General features: G+C 36.8%; 1 protein-coding gene across 2 annotated transcripts in view; it reads right to left on the reverse strand.

Moving 5' to 3' along the window:
- Window positions 1–18309, reverse strand: part of LOC124362293 (solute carrier organic anion transporter family member 5A1) — a 129301-nt gene that overhangs the window by 53993 nt on the left and 56999 nt on the right. The window contains exon 1 of one of the 2 annotated variants that reach the window (XM_046816669.1): window positions 9945–10172. The exons of the other annotated variant lie outside the window; for it this stretch is intronic. The gene's annotated coding sequence lies outside the window, so the exon portion shown is untranslated. Of the gene's footprint in view, window positions 1–9944; window positions 10173–18309 lie in introns of those variants that run through there. 2 annotated transcript variants of the gene reach the window in all.

The following is an 18309-nucleotide window of genomic DNA, read 5'->3' on the forward strand; positions in this document are numbered from 1 at the left end:
TGTTTCATTAACTTTTACTGTGAGTTCGGCTAAGTAGGTTAATTGGTTCAGTATCGGAGACCCGCCGACTAACGAATATTGGCCTCTTGTACCTCCAGCCAAATTAGTTAAATAGGTTAAACTGAATATTTAAACCCCTGAATCTCGAGTATTGAGAAACTGTAGCGGAAGAAAAGTAGGGGGAACGTACACAAAAATCCTTTTTGTGTTACACAGAACTTTTTTATTGCCCTACATAGAATTATAAACCATTATATTAATTTGGGAAAATTTTTATATCACTGATTTGGTGACACCCTGTTACAAACAATGCGGTAACATTATATAATTAAACTTCAGTCTTTATTAATGCCCTGTGGAACGTACTTCTGAGGACATTGAAAAGATACAAATTGCTGAAATAATGTATTAAATAAAACTTTGATTTTATAAAATATGTAAACAAAGCGATATAACACAAAATAACTTATTCTAAAATTAGTATATTATTTTAGTTTTGATCTGATATTGTTAGAATTGAATGGCAACAGGATATACACGGGTTTTCAGTATAGACGTTTAAGCAGTACCCGTTGTGTTCGCTAATACTCGTTTGCTGATTATCATAAATGAAAAACGATACTTTCAGTACCGTGTAGCAAAAATTAACTCTGACCATATTCCAATTTATTAACTGCATTTAATGTTTGTACAAACTAGGTTCGCTTCCATTCTTCCCGTATTTGGATGACGATCGATATAACAAATACGTTAGTTTTGTTATATATCACTATTAGCTGAATATTCCGAAAATGGATACAGAGGTTTTACGTTTTGTTTTCCTGTATTCCAAGTCAACTTTCCTTAAGTTATTATTGAGCGTCAATTAAAGATTTGATGGTCTCACATATGAGCGAAGTGTTTCAGCAACCATTCAAATATTACATGTTCAAATGTTAAAACTTCCTAAACAACCAACTGAACTTCAACGCCAAAGACGAATGTTGCAGTAAACCCAACGTTGGAGTTGAAAACAAATTAAACCTATGATTATCGTGAAGTACTACTAGTAAATCTATGTTCGTGCCGTAAGTAAAAGTAAAAATTCGAACTTATATGTAATGTCACGTTATTACTAGAAAATATAAAAATGGCGCATTCACATGAGAAGGTGAGGAGGGAGAGCGTGTTCACAAGCCATCAAGTCCAGGGCCCGTGCACCATGCTGTTACATGTCTAGCCTGCCTGCATCACATTACCGTACATTTCCTTCCGTGGCGAAAATATTCCATACACTGGCACAGGGTGTACACTGTACATGCTGAGCCAGATAAGTTTGTTTCACTTTCTTTCGCATTAAATGTGACAAGAATTACAACGGTGTCCGTTTTATTTTGCGTGGACAAAGCTGACGGTGCCCAAATAAAGAGTAGAAAAATTTGATTGAATACCCTGAAACATGCAAGAGCGAGGCTTATCAACTTTTGTCACGTTTGCTTATTTAAATATCGTTTATATTTCTCACAATTATAGGTGACCAACAATTACTCAGAAAATTAATGTTATAACACTGTGACCAATAACCTTCCTCTTTCAATTTAACTGTACTTCAATCCCTTTCAAAAACGCGTTATAGCACTAGATCAATGTGCATACTCTTGACTTTACTTTAATTTAAAAGTACATTTAATTTTAATTGCATACTCCAAAAATTACCTGAACTCTACTGCTACACTATAATAGTATAGGCATGTACTCAAATTTAAGTATTAATACCCTTACATGGCTTACAATGGCTATAATGAAATGTCTTGACATACAAATTACACAACGAAAACATTTTTAAATAGTTCTTTTATGCGTTCTAAAATATAAAATGCACTTACATTCTACTTTATAGGAATTTTCTATGGCTACCCCGACAGCCACATAGGCTGAATGCCTAGACGTGAGTACGGCACTTAACCAGCTGGCTTGTAGTACAGCACTTATCGTCAAGTGCCTTGTCTTGCTTGCCATAATCACCGCAGACTGCATGTGGTGAACGCTTCTTCGGATGCTGAAGTACAGTTGCGGTTGAAATAAAGGTCTCTATTTAAAAGGCACGCGGGAACTAAAATTTACCTGATTGTACTGTTTTCTGTTATTTGATACCACGCGTCCATTTAATTCATCTGCTCATACCAACAATAAATACAGTCGCGATATAGGCCGATTAAATTAAGAATAGGGCAGACGGCCACAAACAATTGTTAAATCGATGCAGACGGACTGAATCCGCAACCTTCTCATGGGAGGGGTGAGAATGGAACTTCTTTCTGAAAACATCGGCGAGATGCTAGAGCCACTTGCTGCTACAATACGAATGGTATGTCTCAATTGTAAGCAGAACGATTAGTACTTCAGTGGTCATCGATGCCGCACGCACAGGTACACAATATCTGTATACATCTGTCTGTAACTAAACGTCAAGACCTGCTAAAACTAGATGTTGGACATGTGTGAGCCGTACTCAGCTTTGGCGGGCCCTAGAAAAGTTATTCGGCGGGTCCCGCCATCGCGTCCGTCGACACGGTCCTTTCAAATGGACGTGTATCGGGACCCCCGTAAAATTGTCCGAAAAACCCGGTCTGAGTACGGTCCTGGAAAGGAGCTACGGTTTAACTTAGAATTTTTGACACAACTGACATTCAAGTAATTGTTCTACATTAAAAGAAGCCATTTTCAAATTTGGCTCAATTAAAACAAAACGCTAATCCTTAAAAATACAATTGACTTCAACCGTTTGTGGTGTGTCTTTTTTATGTGTGTTTTTTGTAGAAGAAATGCGAATTTCAGTAAAATGCCCTTTCTCTAAATTAACATAACCAAAATAAAATGTAAAACAATTACTTTAATGCATTAACTGACGATGCCCTAACGTGCGAAAACGTTTTTTACACTAAATTTATATTGTGGCATTAATAGAAATATCTGTTGTACTAAATTTACTGTTTACTCCAATAATGTATGTGTTTGCACTGTTTTAAAATTGTAATGCACTGAATTCCAAAAACTATTTTTTTTTTTCAGATGTAAATCCAAAAATAAATTTGAATTATTTTTAGAACCGCGTAAGGTGAAACACTAATACATTTTTAATTTTGTCAAGATTTAAACAGAAAAAGAAACAATTTTCTGCTGACATAAATGTTCAAAACTGCAAGAAATGCGAAAAGTCCCAACCACAAGATTTCTCCATATAAAGTGTTGTACAGCCATTCAAAACGTGTTTAACAGATATACATCGTATACTCACTATTCCAGCATTTGCTACCGTTCCAGGATGCAGTTTTTAAAATCAGATTTATTACTTATTACAGGGCGACGCACCATCTATTTTCTTTTTACTAAAAATTTTGAAATAAATATCCAAAACACTGTCCGATTAGAAATTCGAAAAGCGTACTGCATCTCTATGTATTTAAACAAACTAAAGCTGGGCGGTGTTAAGATATTTCCCCCGCGATTTCCCAACTTTTACATACAAAACAAGTGAGATCTCAAGGAAGTCAAATATGGAATGATACGGAGGAGACGAAATGCAGGCCGCAGTAAACCAGCAGCGCAGCGTGAGATACAGCCACTACCCTTCTAAAACCATTTTATATTCTAGCAACCCCGGGGAAATCGCGGAAAGTGTTCCCCACGGACCCGGACTCTTACCATTGACCCGTGTGACGTGCACCACCGACACGCCGCGCCATCGCATGCTAATCGTGTAGCGGTATGCAGCTCTGCCTTACTTGGCTCGAGCTTTCTTACTGTTCCCTCCTCTCTCCTGCGGTATTCATACGGTAGCACTCATAGTTCGGTTCTTATTTATGACACAGTTCAGTGGAATCGGCAGTGTCTTTCACTGGAATTATTTATAAGAATCGTAAACCAGAAATAGGACCGACACCTTTTTCTTTACAACTCTTACGAATTCACACGTTGCAAAAGAAAGAATCTAGTTGAGTAACAAGAGTGAGTGACTGAACTCAGTGATAGAGATTTATCGATTGAATGTTCGGTTATCGTATAAAAGACAATGGTTAAAAACCGCATCGAAAGTTTCCAGAATAACTTATTGTACAATACGTTAATGTATATTCGAGTACTCCATTCCTATAGTTATTTTCCATTAATCAATCCATTGCTCAAATTTGCAGGTAGGATAAACAAATAAAACAGCTAAGGCGATGGTGTTGTTGCCAATGTGTGGTATTCAACATTTTTAATTTACGTTAGAAAGAGACAATTGCGATAAAACTAAAAAAACACTACTTTTTACATGAAAATTTAATTTTGACACTAGATTCTGAGCATTGAATCCTCTGCACTCAGGAAATCGTTACTTATGGCTCTTACTACTGAATAAAAAGGAATGAATCAGCATTCTTTATTCACACCTTCATTATAACGCAAGCTAGTTTTAAATTAGTTTGGAAAATAATAAATGTTTTCCAAATAGTTTCCTGTAAACAATGGAGGACCTTAGTTATTTGATAGCAGTAATTAATTTATTATACTCTTTCTTACTAGTATTTTTGCGTGATTACTAAATTTCCTGGCACACACAACACTGTGGTGCTTTTGATCTTTAACATCCATCTCACCTTAGCGTAGAAATTTATCCATTTGCCTTACTATTTTCGTTTTACATAGTTGTTCTGGATAAAAATACGTTTTACAGTGTAGCATATAACAGCTAGAGTAAAATAACTACGCGTGTTTTTCTCTATCGACAATTTGATCGGATGGAGAAGGAAAACCGGTACTGCCTTAGGCACACAACCTTTTCTTCGGCTGACAGTTTAGTCGGGTCTGTAATGAAAATCCGCAGTGAGGAAGCGCTTTCACCGGTTAGGGCATCATAGGTTAATTCGCTAAGGATGAAATAATCGGCGAAAGCGCTTTTCAAACAAAAACTTTGTGAAAGAATTAAAAATCTCTTCACTAATAAAACCTTGCCACTTCAATCAAAAAAAGAAACAGCGCATAAAAAGAAAATCTATAACAAGGTTTTAAATGGAATTACGCAAACTGGCCGACATCGAGTAAACAGTCGACTGACGTTTAATTTAATGCGATTACAGGCTAGTTTGAGAATGTAAGAGATACTTACTCACTACGATTTATAATATACTGTAATGCATATCGCAGAATGAAAGGTGTTATACATCACCGAAAGGAAGTAACAGCACTAAACACTCCGTGCTTAGTTTACAACAGTTTAGAAAACGATTGTAGCCGTGCGTATAACTAACACTTTTGATTTAAAAGTCTGATTTCATTCAGAATTAGAAAAAACATACCTGACATTTTAGGTATGAATCTTTTGTATTTAAAAGGACTTAAAACTATAGTAATTAAATTGATAAAATACGAAATTTTATACGTCGTTGTAACTGTAAAATTATTCCGATCATTAAACGAGTTGAATAAACTATTCAATGTAAACCGTTAGATTCGTAAATAGTCTAACACAATTCTTAGTAATCATAAAATATACATTGTATTTACAAAAAGTTTCATTTTTTGTAAACTCTCAATATTTTAATCGTCTCCAGCCACAAAAACACCACTGTTGTCGGTGGGCACCTCTTTACTACGACAAATCGTGACTTTTGGATACTATGAATACATAAATGTCCGCCAAACAGCAACTGTCTGGTTTTAATACTAAACTACTGAATTTTACCAAATAGTATTTAACAAATCAATATCAATATTAATAATTAGTATAAACAACATTAATTGTAATAACTTAACATATGATGCTATAACATGTTTACAGAATGGTACAACTTGTATGAGCTGTTTAGAGAATACCACGGGGCCGTTGACTTTATGCGCAAACAGATGTAGTAGTTGTGTAACGTCAACAACACAAATAGTTGCAGCTTTTATCAGCAAAGTTCAAGTACCACGTTACTAGCGTCAAACCCGACTATCTCTACTGTGTAGCTAACGTGTTTTATTGTTGTTACACAAGCCGCTAGAGCCACTGTAGTCCGTTTGTGTCACATAATCCCTGCCGTTTGTAAACGTTTCTTATGGCAGTTGAGTAAGGTCGACAACACAAATGGTTGCGGCTTTTATCAGCAAAGTTCAAGTACCACGTTACTAGCGTCAAACCCGACTATCTCTACTGTGTAGCTAACGTGTTTTATTGTTGTTACACAAGCCGCTAGAGCCACTGTAGTCCGTTTGTGTCACATAAACCTTGCTGTTTGTACATGTTTCTTGTGGCAGTTGAGTAAGGTCGACAACACAAATAGTTGCAGCTTTTATCAGCAAAGTTCAAGTACCACGTTACTAGCGTCAAACCCGACTATCTCTACTGTGTAGCTAACGTGTTTTATTGTTCTTACACAAGCCGCTAGAGCCACTTTAGTCAGTTTGTGTCACATAATCCCTGCCGTTTGTAAACGTTTCTTGTGGCAGTTGAGTAAGGTCGACAACACAAATGGTTGCGGCTTTTATCAGCAAAGTTCAAGTACCACGTTACTAGCGTCAAACCCGACCATAACTACTGTGTAGCTAACGTGTTTTATTGTTCTTACACAAGCCGCTAGAGCCACTTTAGTCAGTTTGTGTCACATAATCCCTGCCGTTTGTAAACGTTTCTTGTGGCAGTTGAGTAAGGTCGACAACACAAATGGTTGCAGCTTTTATCAGCAAAGTTCAAGTACCACGTTACTAGCGTCAAACCCGACCATAACTACTGTGTAGCTAACGTGTTTTATTGTTCTTACACAAGCCGCTAGAGCCACTGTATTCCGTTTGTGTCACATAATCCCTGCCGTTTGTAAACGTTTCTTGTGGCAGTTGAGTAAGGTCAACAACACAAATGGTTGCGGCTTTTATCAGCAAAGTTCAAGTACCACGTTACTAGCGTCAAAACCCGACTATCTCTACTGTGTAGCTAACGTGTTTTATTGTTCTTACACAAGCCACTAGAGCCACTGTAGTCAGTTTGTGTCACATAATCCCTGCCGTTTGTAAACGTTTCTTGTGGCAGTTGAGTAAGGTCGACAACACAAATGGTTGCGGCTTTTATCAGCAAAGTTCAAGTACCACGTTACTAGCGTCAAACCCGACTATCTCTACTGTGTAGCTAACGTGTTTTATTGTTGTTACACAAGCCACTAGAGCCACTGTAGTCCGTTTGTGTCACATAATCCCTGCCGTTTGTAAACGTTTCTTGTGGCAGTTGAGTAAGGTCGACAACACAAATAGTTGCAGCTTTTATCAGCAAAGTTCAAGTACCACGTTACTAGCGTCAAAACCCGACTATCTCTACTGTGTAGATAACGTGTTTTATTGTTGTTACACAAGCAACTGTAGTCCGTTTGTGTCACATAATCCCTGCGTTTGTAAACGTTTCTTATGGCAGTTGAGTAAGGTCGACAACACAAATGTTTGCGGCTTTTATCAGCAAAGTTCAAGTACCACGTTACTAGCGTCAAAACCCGACTATCTCTACTGTGTAGCTAACGTGTTTTATTGTTCTTACACAAGCCACTAGAGCCACTGTAGTCAGTTTGTGTCACATAATCCCTGCCGTTTGTAAACGTTTCTTGTGGCAGTTGAGTAAGGTCAACAACACAAATGGTTGCGGCTTTTATCAGCAAAGTTCAAGTACCACGTTACTAGCGTCAAACCCGACTACCTCTACTGTGTAGCTAACGTGTTTTATTGTTCTTACACAAGCCACTAGAGCCACTGTAGTCAGTTTGTGTTACATTATCCCTGCCGTTTGTAAACGTTTCTTGTGGCAGTTGAGTAAGGTCGTCAACACAAATGGTTGCAGCTTTTATCAGCAAAGTTTAAGCACCACGTTACTAGCGTCAAAACTGGCTATCTCTACTGTGTAGATAACGTGTTTTATTGTTGTTACACAAGCCACTAGAGCCACTGTAGTCCGTTTGTGTCACATAATCCCTGCCGTTGGCGAACGTCTCTTTGAACGTTATACAAACTTCAGCTGCAGTTTTATAACAGTCTAAATTGATAATTTCTAAATAATCAATTTAGTTGGATTTCAAATGTATTACACTATTAAAATAAGTTATGAAACTGTCCAACTGTAATTTTAAAATAATATAATTAATTGTAATCTTAGAATATTAATAATGATAAATACATACTGGAGAATTAATTAAAATTTAAACTTTGTAAATAAAACATTTCAATTATAAGTATACAATTTTCAAACTATATTCCTCACCTTATAGAATTATTAAACACGTATTTTGCAATACAGTTCAACAGACATCTTCAGCTAGCCATTATGAAGCTAATATCTAAGTAGAAATAGTGATAGTTAATATTTTTTATAGCAGTAAAAGATTGTTTAGTTGAAACAAATTTATTTACAGAACCAAAAAATAAATGCAAAGAGCACGAGAGCTGTACTTAAATAACAATAAAGTTTAATTTTACGTTACGAATATAATTAAAAAATATGAAAGATTGTTTTTTAACTCGCTAAAAATGTCCATTGTAATTACAACTAATGTTAACAATACGACACAAAAACACGTTGTGTGACACTTAAACTGTACACTGTGTAATCTGACAAAATCGATAAAAACGTTCACTTTGGTATATGACGTAATCTAGTAGTCACTCACATCCGTCTGATACAGTAATGCCAGTCCGATATTGCTAAACTGATATACGGATGTCAATAGTCCTCCTAATGCTGATCTCAGAAAGTCTCGAGCGCATGACGGTTCAAATTATAACGAGCACTTAGTTCTGTGAGTGACAGTGTAGAGGACCAAGGCGTAGAGATTATGAAGTGGCGTAACGAAAACGTCTTACATGTGATCGACGCGTACCGTGACCTTTCCGTATTGTGGAACTGCACTGTACCGGGATATAGACATAGAACAATAGAAACTATACTTAAAACGCACCAATAATAACAAACAACTAATGCAGATGCTAAAAAAATATTTTCTTCCGTTGATATCTTTACAGATACTAATACATTTTTATTAAAAGTATGGCATTCAGCCAAGCCGATCGGCTTTACTGTATACCCAATACAGTACTACAGTTTTACTGTATGGGGTGGCCACTCGACACAGCGGGAATGTGGCATTTAAAGACCTCGAGTTTCTAAGTCTTGTGTAGTGACACAGGATTTGGCGACGTAGTCTTCATTCTCAACTTCCAGATATTTAGATTTGTATATCAATAAAAGTTAGAAGAACAACAAATTATTTGTTAAAAAACCTCTATATTTCGTTTCGAACAACTTTTTCAAGAAAAACAGGAAAATGTTTCAATATTTATTTAAACAATGCAAGAAACATAAACACAATCACATGTAACTTACACAAAGTATTTCAATATTTTCACGTTGTACATGAAAACTCGTACTTATTTATACAATTAAGTATAGTAATAGACGACTACATGATTATAACGGAAAATTTTAAAAAATGTTCACACACACACACACACACACACACACACACACACACACACACACACACACACACATAAAATTTAATTTCATAAACATTGAATCACAAAAAGTACTTGTTCCGCCAGGACTCGAACCCGGATCTCTCACTTGCCGGGTGAATGTGCTACCATTACACCACAGAGCCCTTACGTTTTACGATTCAATTATTTTGTATTTGGCCTTTTCATTCACATATGTGTTTAAATAACCAAACTAACATATGATCGGAAGGCTAAATACCTGTCAAATGACTTTATTTATATTCATTAAATTTGTATAAGTGGCATTCACTTCGGTTGTATAAATGCAAAAACGCTATATTATAAAGAATTGACGAGGAGTCTTGTGTATATATCACTTGGACATATCGTTATGTAATCAAATACACAGAGGATAGCAAATAATATACAAAGTTTAACGTCCAAATAATTAATAACTTATTTGTATTCAAACTTACTTGTACACGAAACATGTTTGTGACTTTCATATTGACAGAAGACACACGGTACTTGTCCAGGGAAGTGCTTAGTTGCAGTAGAAACTATTTATGCCGTGAGATTCGCCACTAGCGCGCTGTACAACTAACTAACAAGCTAGTTCAGCGCGATACAACCACACTTGACCTCTGTTTTCACAACATGGATCTTATAACAGGGGACTGATACGGATTGTGCAGTGCTGCACTCATTTGTATGTATATCTATCATAACTGTTATCAGATACACACGTGTAGACATTTTATTCTTTTTGGACAGACGTAGGCTTGCATTGTCGTCGCATATACATGTGATGGCACTAATTGTTTTCCAACAACTTTACGAGCAGGGCGAATGCTTTTAATCTTCTTGAAGGTATAACACTCAGTGCATTCTAATTCATGTTACACAAGTGCATCTCGGCGTTCTAAATTTCTTCAATAATTGATGTATATACAGTTTTACATATATTCCGCTTAAGTTCAAGTAAAGCTTTTAGTAGATTTAGACAGGTTAAAAATTTGAAATTAATTGAGTACATCCGTGGAGGTTTTCAACAGGCAAAGCAAGTGTAATAATCCAACCAATATTAATTAAATTGTTATTTACAAAGAACAAGATACAGAGAAAATACTAGAAGATATTACAGCTTAAATTAGTACCTTTATTAACTTACAATTGAGTTTCCTAATCTGGGTATTTAATAGTTCAATCAGTGTTGAGAGAGAAACACTGCGTACAACACTGTGTAGGTTTGTTGAAAAATTAGAGATCTTAAGTTCTCACTTCTAGTAACTTGCATAACAATTTCCAAATATGGGTGTCTAAATCAATGTTGAGAGAGGAAAGAGAAGCATCGCGTGTGGGCTTGCTGGCCACTTAGAACTTAGCTTAAGTTCTTACCTGTAGTAAGTTACATCAAGGTTTCCTAATCTGGATGTCTATCAAGGTTTCCTAATCTTGATGTCTAATAGTTTAATCAATGTTGAGAGAGAAGCACCGCGTTCAGTACCGTGTGGGCTTCCTAACCAATTAGAGACCTCAAGACCTCTAGAAACTTACATTAGAGTTAATTTCCTAATCTGGGTGTCAATAGTTTAATCAATCTTTTGAGAGAAGCACCGCGTACAGCACCGTGTGGGCTTTCTGGCCAATTAGAGAGCTCAAGTCCTTACCTCTAGTAACTTACATAAAGATTTCCAAATATGGGTGTATAAGGCAATGTTGAGAGAGGAAAGAGAAGCATCGCGTGTGGGCTTGCTGGCCCAAAGGACAACAAACCGTTCAGGACCAATTAACGAATTACCGTAGCAATCAACAAATCAACCGGACAGTAAAGTCACGTTCCACTGACGACTTGGTATCGACTTGACCTTGACTTGACATGTCAAGAGCCGTCGCTGAGTAGAACTCATGTTAGCATTATGGACAACAAACAGTTCAGGACCAATTAACCAATTACCGTAGCAATCAACAAATCAACCGGACAGTAAAGTCACGTTCCACTGACGACTTGGTATCGACTTGACCTTGACTTGACATGTCAAGAGCCGTCGCTGAGTAGAACTCATGTTAGCATTATGGACAACAAACAGTTCAGGACCAATTAACCAATTACCGTAGCAATCAACAAATCAACCGGACAGTAAAGTCACGTTCCACTGACGACTTGGTATCGACTTGACCTTGACTTGACATGTCAAGAGCCGTCGCTGAGTAGAACTCATGTTAGCATTATGGACAACAAACAGTTCAGGACCAATTAACCAATTACCGTAGCAATCAACAAATCAACCGGACAGTAAAGTCACGTTCCACTGACGACTTGGTATCGACTTGACCTTGACTTGACATGTCAAGAGCCGTCGCTGAGTAGAACTCATGTTAGCATTATGGACAACAAACAGTTCAGGACCAATTAACCAATTACCGTAGCAATCAACAAATCAACCGGACAGTAAAGTCACGTTCCACTGACGACTTGGTATCGACTTGACCTTGACTTGACATGTCAAGAGCCGTCGCTGAGTAGAACTCATGTTAGCATTATGGACAACAAACAGTTCAGGACCAATTAACCAATTACCGTAGCAATCAACAAATCAACCGGACAGTAAAGTCACGTTCCGCTGTCGACTTGACCATGACTTGACATGTCAAGAGCCGTCGCTGAGTAGAACTCATGTTAGCATTATGGACAACAAACAGTTCAGGACCAATTAACCAATTACCGTAGCAATCGACAAATCAACCGGACAGTAAAGTCACGTTCCACTGACGACTTGGTATCGACTTGACCTTGACTTGACATGTCAAGAGCCGTCGCTGAGTAGAACTCATGTTAGCATTATGGACAACAAACAGTTCAGGACCAATTAACCAATTACCGTAGCAATCAACAAATCAACCGGACAGTAAAGTCACGTTCCACTGACGACTTGGTATCGACTTGACCTTGACTTGACATGTCAAGAGCCGTCGCTGAGTAGAACTCATGTTAGCATTAAGGACAACAAACTGTTCAGGGCCAATTCACCAATTACCGTAGCAATCAACAAATCAACCGGACAGTAAAGTCACGTTCCACTGACGACTTGGTATCGACTTGACCTTGACTTGACATGTCAAGAGCCGTCGCTGAGTAGAACTCATGTTAGCATTAAGGAGAACAAACAGTTCAGGACCAATTAACCAATTACCGTAGCAATCAACAAATCAGCCGGACAGTAAAGTCACGTTTCACCGCGCCGCAGCCGACTTGGTATCGACCAACTGCGGACAGTACTCGTATGTAGCATTGAAAGTGGGTCAACTTTCGTATACAGAGTAAACGCGAATCTTGTACAGTATATTATATATACACTGCAGTTTTGGTAAACTATTTATATATTATTCTAATTTAAACTACAATATTTCGTTAGTTAATATTACTGTTTTTGATAACTCTGTTAAATGGAAAAAGAATAATAAAAAAACGTGATAGTAATGTAATTTAATTTTCTTTAATTTGTTTTAGACACAGTTTTATATGTGAGATTTTCATGATTATTCATTACATATAATATTGTGGGACGTGTTTTGAGATTTGAACACATATTTTTGAATAAAAAAATTAGTAAGGCGTAATTAAGATTCTAAGAACGTAATCCAAAAATACAAAATGCTTTGAAGATCGAATGAAATAATTAAGAAAATAAATTTCTACCGCTCTTGCCAGACTACGTATAAAATCAGAGCTTATGTTTTATCCCACATCATGAATTCAATTACTTATCTATTTTTAAATACGATTTAATACTTGTTTGTCAATTTTCTTGTTACCTAAAGTAATTTTCAGTTGTATGAGTTTTCGTAAAAGTCCAAACTGCTGAGCTAAACTGCCCTACGTGACATTGGAAATGATGTAGAAAAATTGAAAATTTGAACTATCAAACCAAAGTTAGCTTTTGGTAAGGGAATAGTGATTCCAATTACAACATGTACAATTTCTAGTACATCTCATATTGGTGATAACAATGAACTTTAAAATATATGTGTCGTGATTGGAGTGACTATTATAATCTGTGATCTGGATAGTAAGATTGCTACATTCACATATTATATAATCGTTATAAAATATTTTTATATTTATAGTTCTCAAATAAATACAACACTACACACTTTCTACACGCAGGTAGTGTTCTTCTCTTGCAGTTATATGGAAGAACATTAACATCTCCCTTGAAACACGTTAGACACCTAAATCCTGTCACCTAAACTGTAGAAGGTACAATTCAAACTGTTCTATAGCTAACAGAAGAATGGGAAGACATGAAACCTCTCATGCATGTTAAAGACATCGATTTCCAATATAGATAAACCAACTCTTATTCAGCACCAAGACTTCTCTATCCATACGACAAGTCTTTTTATTCCAACTAGAGGTTAAGGGATTAACTCACTATAAAGCTTCTCTGTATAGTATTTAATTAACAATTTAATTGTCCCATTAATTGTGTTTCTCAATTAATTCTACGCTCTTGTTTGCTGACTGATATAAATTACATGGAATTATTAGGAAATATTAATTGAACCTTTACATATAAAACATTGTACAATACAAAAGTGTTTGAATATAAAAGATCCACATTTTATATCTAGAATATACTCCGACGAAGAGCAAAATAAAATGTTTGGAACTCATTATATTTTTAGGAACCACGTTGATCTTTTAGTTGTTTAAATCTTAAAAGGTTTTAAGATGTTGGAGCAAGTATTATGCAATCATGCAAACCATTAGAGTCGTCATAACAACGCTGTACAAATAACCCTTCAATTGATATTTCCAGATGGCTGGCACTTATACAATCTACTTTTCTTGTAACAGTGGAAGGGGTATTATATTTATAGAACTTCTTCTTGCAGTTAGTGATCCTACAGCTCAGTGTTTGTAAACCTTCTCAGCAATAATTTATAACAATTCGTCTCACGGAAGTGCAGACATGATAAATGTAAATTCAAAAGGTATCGCGGAATCTAATGCATCTTACGTCCCACCATATCGGGATCACCACACAATACCCAATAATGAAGACCACAATTTCTTTTTACTAGTGTAAATGTTTATTTAATTTTCTTCTAGAACCATTTAGATTTAAGACGATCGTGGATTTAGCGATTTTCTCTTCTGATTTGGCCTTACAGTGAACCTTAGCACGAGGCTGTTTCTGTGGTCCGCTTGCTGCAAAATATGTATAAGTGTATGCCTTCCATCCCCCAGAGGGTTAACTTCTGGTTGGTTTATACCTTCCAGTTGACACTGGGTACAGCAAAACCCGATGTGTCACTTAAATCTGGTCAACCTTATGGATGTCCACGAGCGGCACATCACTAACCGTAAATGTCGTAATTCTGAGGCACAAGGGTAATTTGATGGGTCTAGTCTATTGCTGGAAATGGCTGTTGGAGTTGGTAGGGTTCGTTCCCTAAGAGTCAAAGGTTATTGCCAGCCTAGACATAAGGGTGTGCCATCCCCTGCCTGCTTTGACTAGAGAGGCTGATTCAAAGCTGGCTTTCCCTTCTTCCGAGGGGACATGACTTGAAATTAGTGCCCTAAATGTTTCCTCATGAATCTCAACAGGATGCGGCACCTAACCTCAACCTTACCCATCCAGACACTCCGGAAACAGCGCAACTGTCCTTATAGGACTAGGTGCAATTTTCTAAGCTTCTTGTCCTAAGAGAACAAAAATGTATCCCTATCTACTCCCTCTGACTTATATCATTCATGTTACCGTGGTTCATGACGGGTTTGAGTGTCTAAAGAGCCAAAGCATCTTTACAACTAATATCGTCCTGGATGGTCATAGTCGAAGAGCGCAACCAGATTAGGAGAATGGAGAAATTGTACTCAACAAGGACCACAACAAGAAAGTCTAAGGCATAGACAGTTTAATGAAGAGGGAGGAAGAGGCGATAACTCTCCAGGGGTTTGCATCCTAAATCAATATCTAACTGAGATCGTTCTTCCCTGTTCTCGCGATGCTATCAGTCCAATGTACAGTTCTAAAGAATTCTCGTTGACATAACATCTTACGATCAAGTAATAAATGGACAAATCTCTCTTCTCTCGTCGTCCAGTGGTTTCCGTAGTCATTCCTTGGCGCAGAGGTCCAAAGTCAGCTCAGCCAATAAAATACCACACGAACCTCGGTCATGTGTTTGACGTCATTTAAAGCTATATCCGGGACCAGTAGAGGGCGTATTAGTAGGTTCCTACTACCCAAACTGTATCATAACAACGGAAAGGGTGTCTAATTCCTCGAATTAGACGTAGATTCGATGGGAGTCCGCATCATTTAGAAAATCCTAACAATTTTGTGAATGCCTCGGAAGCGTGAATCAGCTTCCTCTGAGGATATGGTGACCTGTAATGTATCTTATAAACGTGTCTCATAACATTTAAATTGTATAATAAATATATATAACTAGAGTTTCTTAAAATCTATAGAAAATTTTCTTACAAGAAAGAAATCAATCGTAGGTCATGCTAATTTGGCGAATATTGATATGAGAGGGTGGCAAATCGTAGGTTCTTGGCACACTTAAATCTTATCTTTAGAAAAATAAATAATAATTAATCAGCGAGAGCTAGTGAGATACAGATAATGATCTGAAAATCAACATATATCTAGTTGGCTAACGTTAACCTACCTGCTTACGAGTCTGAAGGTAATATTAACTACCACAGTTTTAAAGAAAAATTCTTTAACGGTTTGGAGCTACAGGAGTGAAATTTAGTGTACACTTTCAAAATGGCAGTTACTTTCAAACTTTTAATACCAAATTTAATTAAAACTGAATGCTTTTACTAATACAAAATAAATAAATAAAGATGTGCAATGCAATCTGATAACAGAACCAATGATACTAAATTTGTGATAATCTGCCAAGCTTTGACTGAGTTGTTAAATGTTTCGAAATAACCTTATTTTAATGGAATACCATTAGGTCACATGTCTTTCAAATGGCTACAATATAATCCAATGGTACTATTTTCCACAAGGCTATTACACAGGTACAAACAAACAAATCAGTGGATTAGACAATAGAGGTTGATACAGACAGCTTATGTTGAATTCCGATATTGAACATGTATGGTATTTTCAAACTAATCTACGAAATTATACGTATTTATATACATTACCAATTTAAGATTAATTACAGTAATTAATAAAATACTGGCACTATGATATATGTGATTAAATGGTACTTTTGTATTATCCGGAGACAACTATTTTTGATAGAGCTTTTATTACCAGAGACATAAAAAACAACATTATTACAAAAACTGAATGAGTTACTGTGAAAATCAAATATCATTACGACGATCTGTTCTTGTTTTTTGCCTTCCAAAAGAATGCCGAAGAGGACCCCACTCTGACCCTATCTATTATTTCTTATTAGGCTATTATAAGTAGGAAAACCCATACGTACGTATTGTAAATATAAAAAGTTAATGAACGCTCACGTGATCTGAGCTTGAATTTATGTATCTCCAAGGATGTTCTTCTTCCGCCAGAAGTGCGGAGTGATGAAATCATGATGTGATCTACATGATTTATAACGTCGGAAAAGTTATATGATCTGTGACGTGATCTGAGGTCGGGAGAGTACCGACCGGAAATCCCCCTGGTCATCAGTGCGGGCTTCGGTGGCGCCATCCCGCACTTCCGGTGAAAAAAGAAAAATATCCCTCGAGATAGTACCTAAGTTCAAGATCAGATCACGTGAGCACTCGTAAACGTTGTCTTTAACTTTGGTACTACTAGTAACACATTTATGATAACCTACTCTAAACCTACTTACATAGCCTAATAACAAATAGTAGATATAGATAGTGTTTTCCTTCTTGCCGACATCGCTTCATTTTGGGAGACAGAAAAGAAGAACCGATCGTCATAATGACGTGTCAATTTTACATTTCGTGAAATAAATAATGTAGTTTTTTAAGTCAAAGGTAGTAAAAACTCTTCCAAAAATAGTGGCCTTCGCATAACACTAAAGGACCGAATAATATACAGATCAATAAAGAAGGTGAAACGATAAACACAGTTCGTGCGGAATACACGTTGTGTTGCATCGTAACTGCACGTGTATTACTGTGTTGTACCGTGTAACAGTAACTGCCTACTGCTACTGTGCAGCCTAGTGGCAGGGCGCCGTGCTCCGTGTCGGTACTCTGTCGTTACCACGAGCTGCATTTTATTGCTCTTCTCTAAATAATTACCAACACACGTGTTACCGATCTGGTTTTATGGAGTGAAACAGCCCCTCGGCGGATATTTTACGGGTTAATAAAGATTGTGTTTGGATAATGTTAATTGTAGTGTGCGAAACTACGCACGAAGGTACTACTAACGTATTATATAATCGGTACATTATGCGTATCCAATACGGAATATCCTATCATAATAACAACAGAGTACAAAACCAAATGGTAAAAGAATTTATTACGCGAATTAACCCGCAGTACATAAATGCAACAAAATTAGGACGTTACAGGTCTTAGTATATTTTGCTATATATGACGAATTGAGACAAATGGTCAACTCTCATCTAAAAGAAATCGAGAATGATCTCTCTTCTCCAAAACAGTTTACGAACTAAGAAAGTTAAGATTGCACTGTAAGTATATCTACAAGATGGAGACTGCGAGACAACACGACGAGACGACGACATAAAATCACAAAAGTAGCATTATCACTGTAAGTGCGACTGTACAATCAGTCACAAAAACAGTTCAACTGAGATAACAATAGATTACACGACACAAATAGTCTAAAGACGGCTGAGGTACTGAACAAA

Source organism: Homalodisca vitripennis, chromosome 5, assembly GCF_021130785.1.
Source record: "Homalodisca vitripennis isolate AUS2020 chromosome 5, UT_GWSS_2.1, whole genome shotgun sequence".
Classification (NCBI taxonomy): domain Eukaryota; kingdom Metazoa; phylum Arthropoda; class Insecta; order Hemiptera; family Cicadellidae; genus Homalodisca; species Homalodisca vitripennis.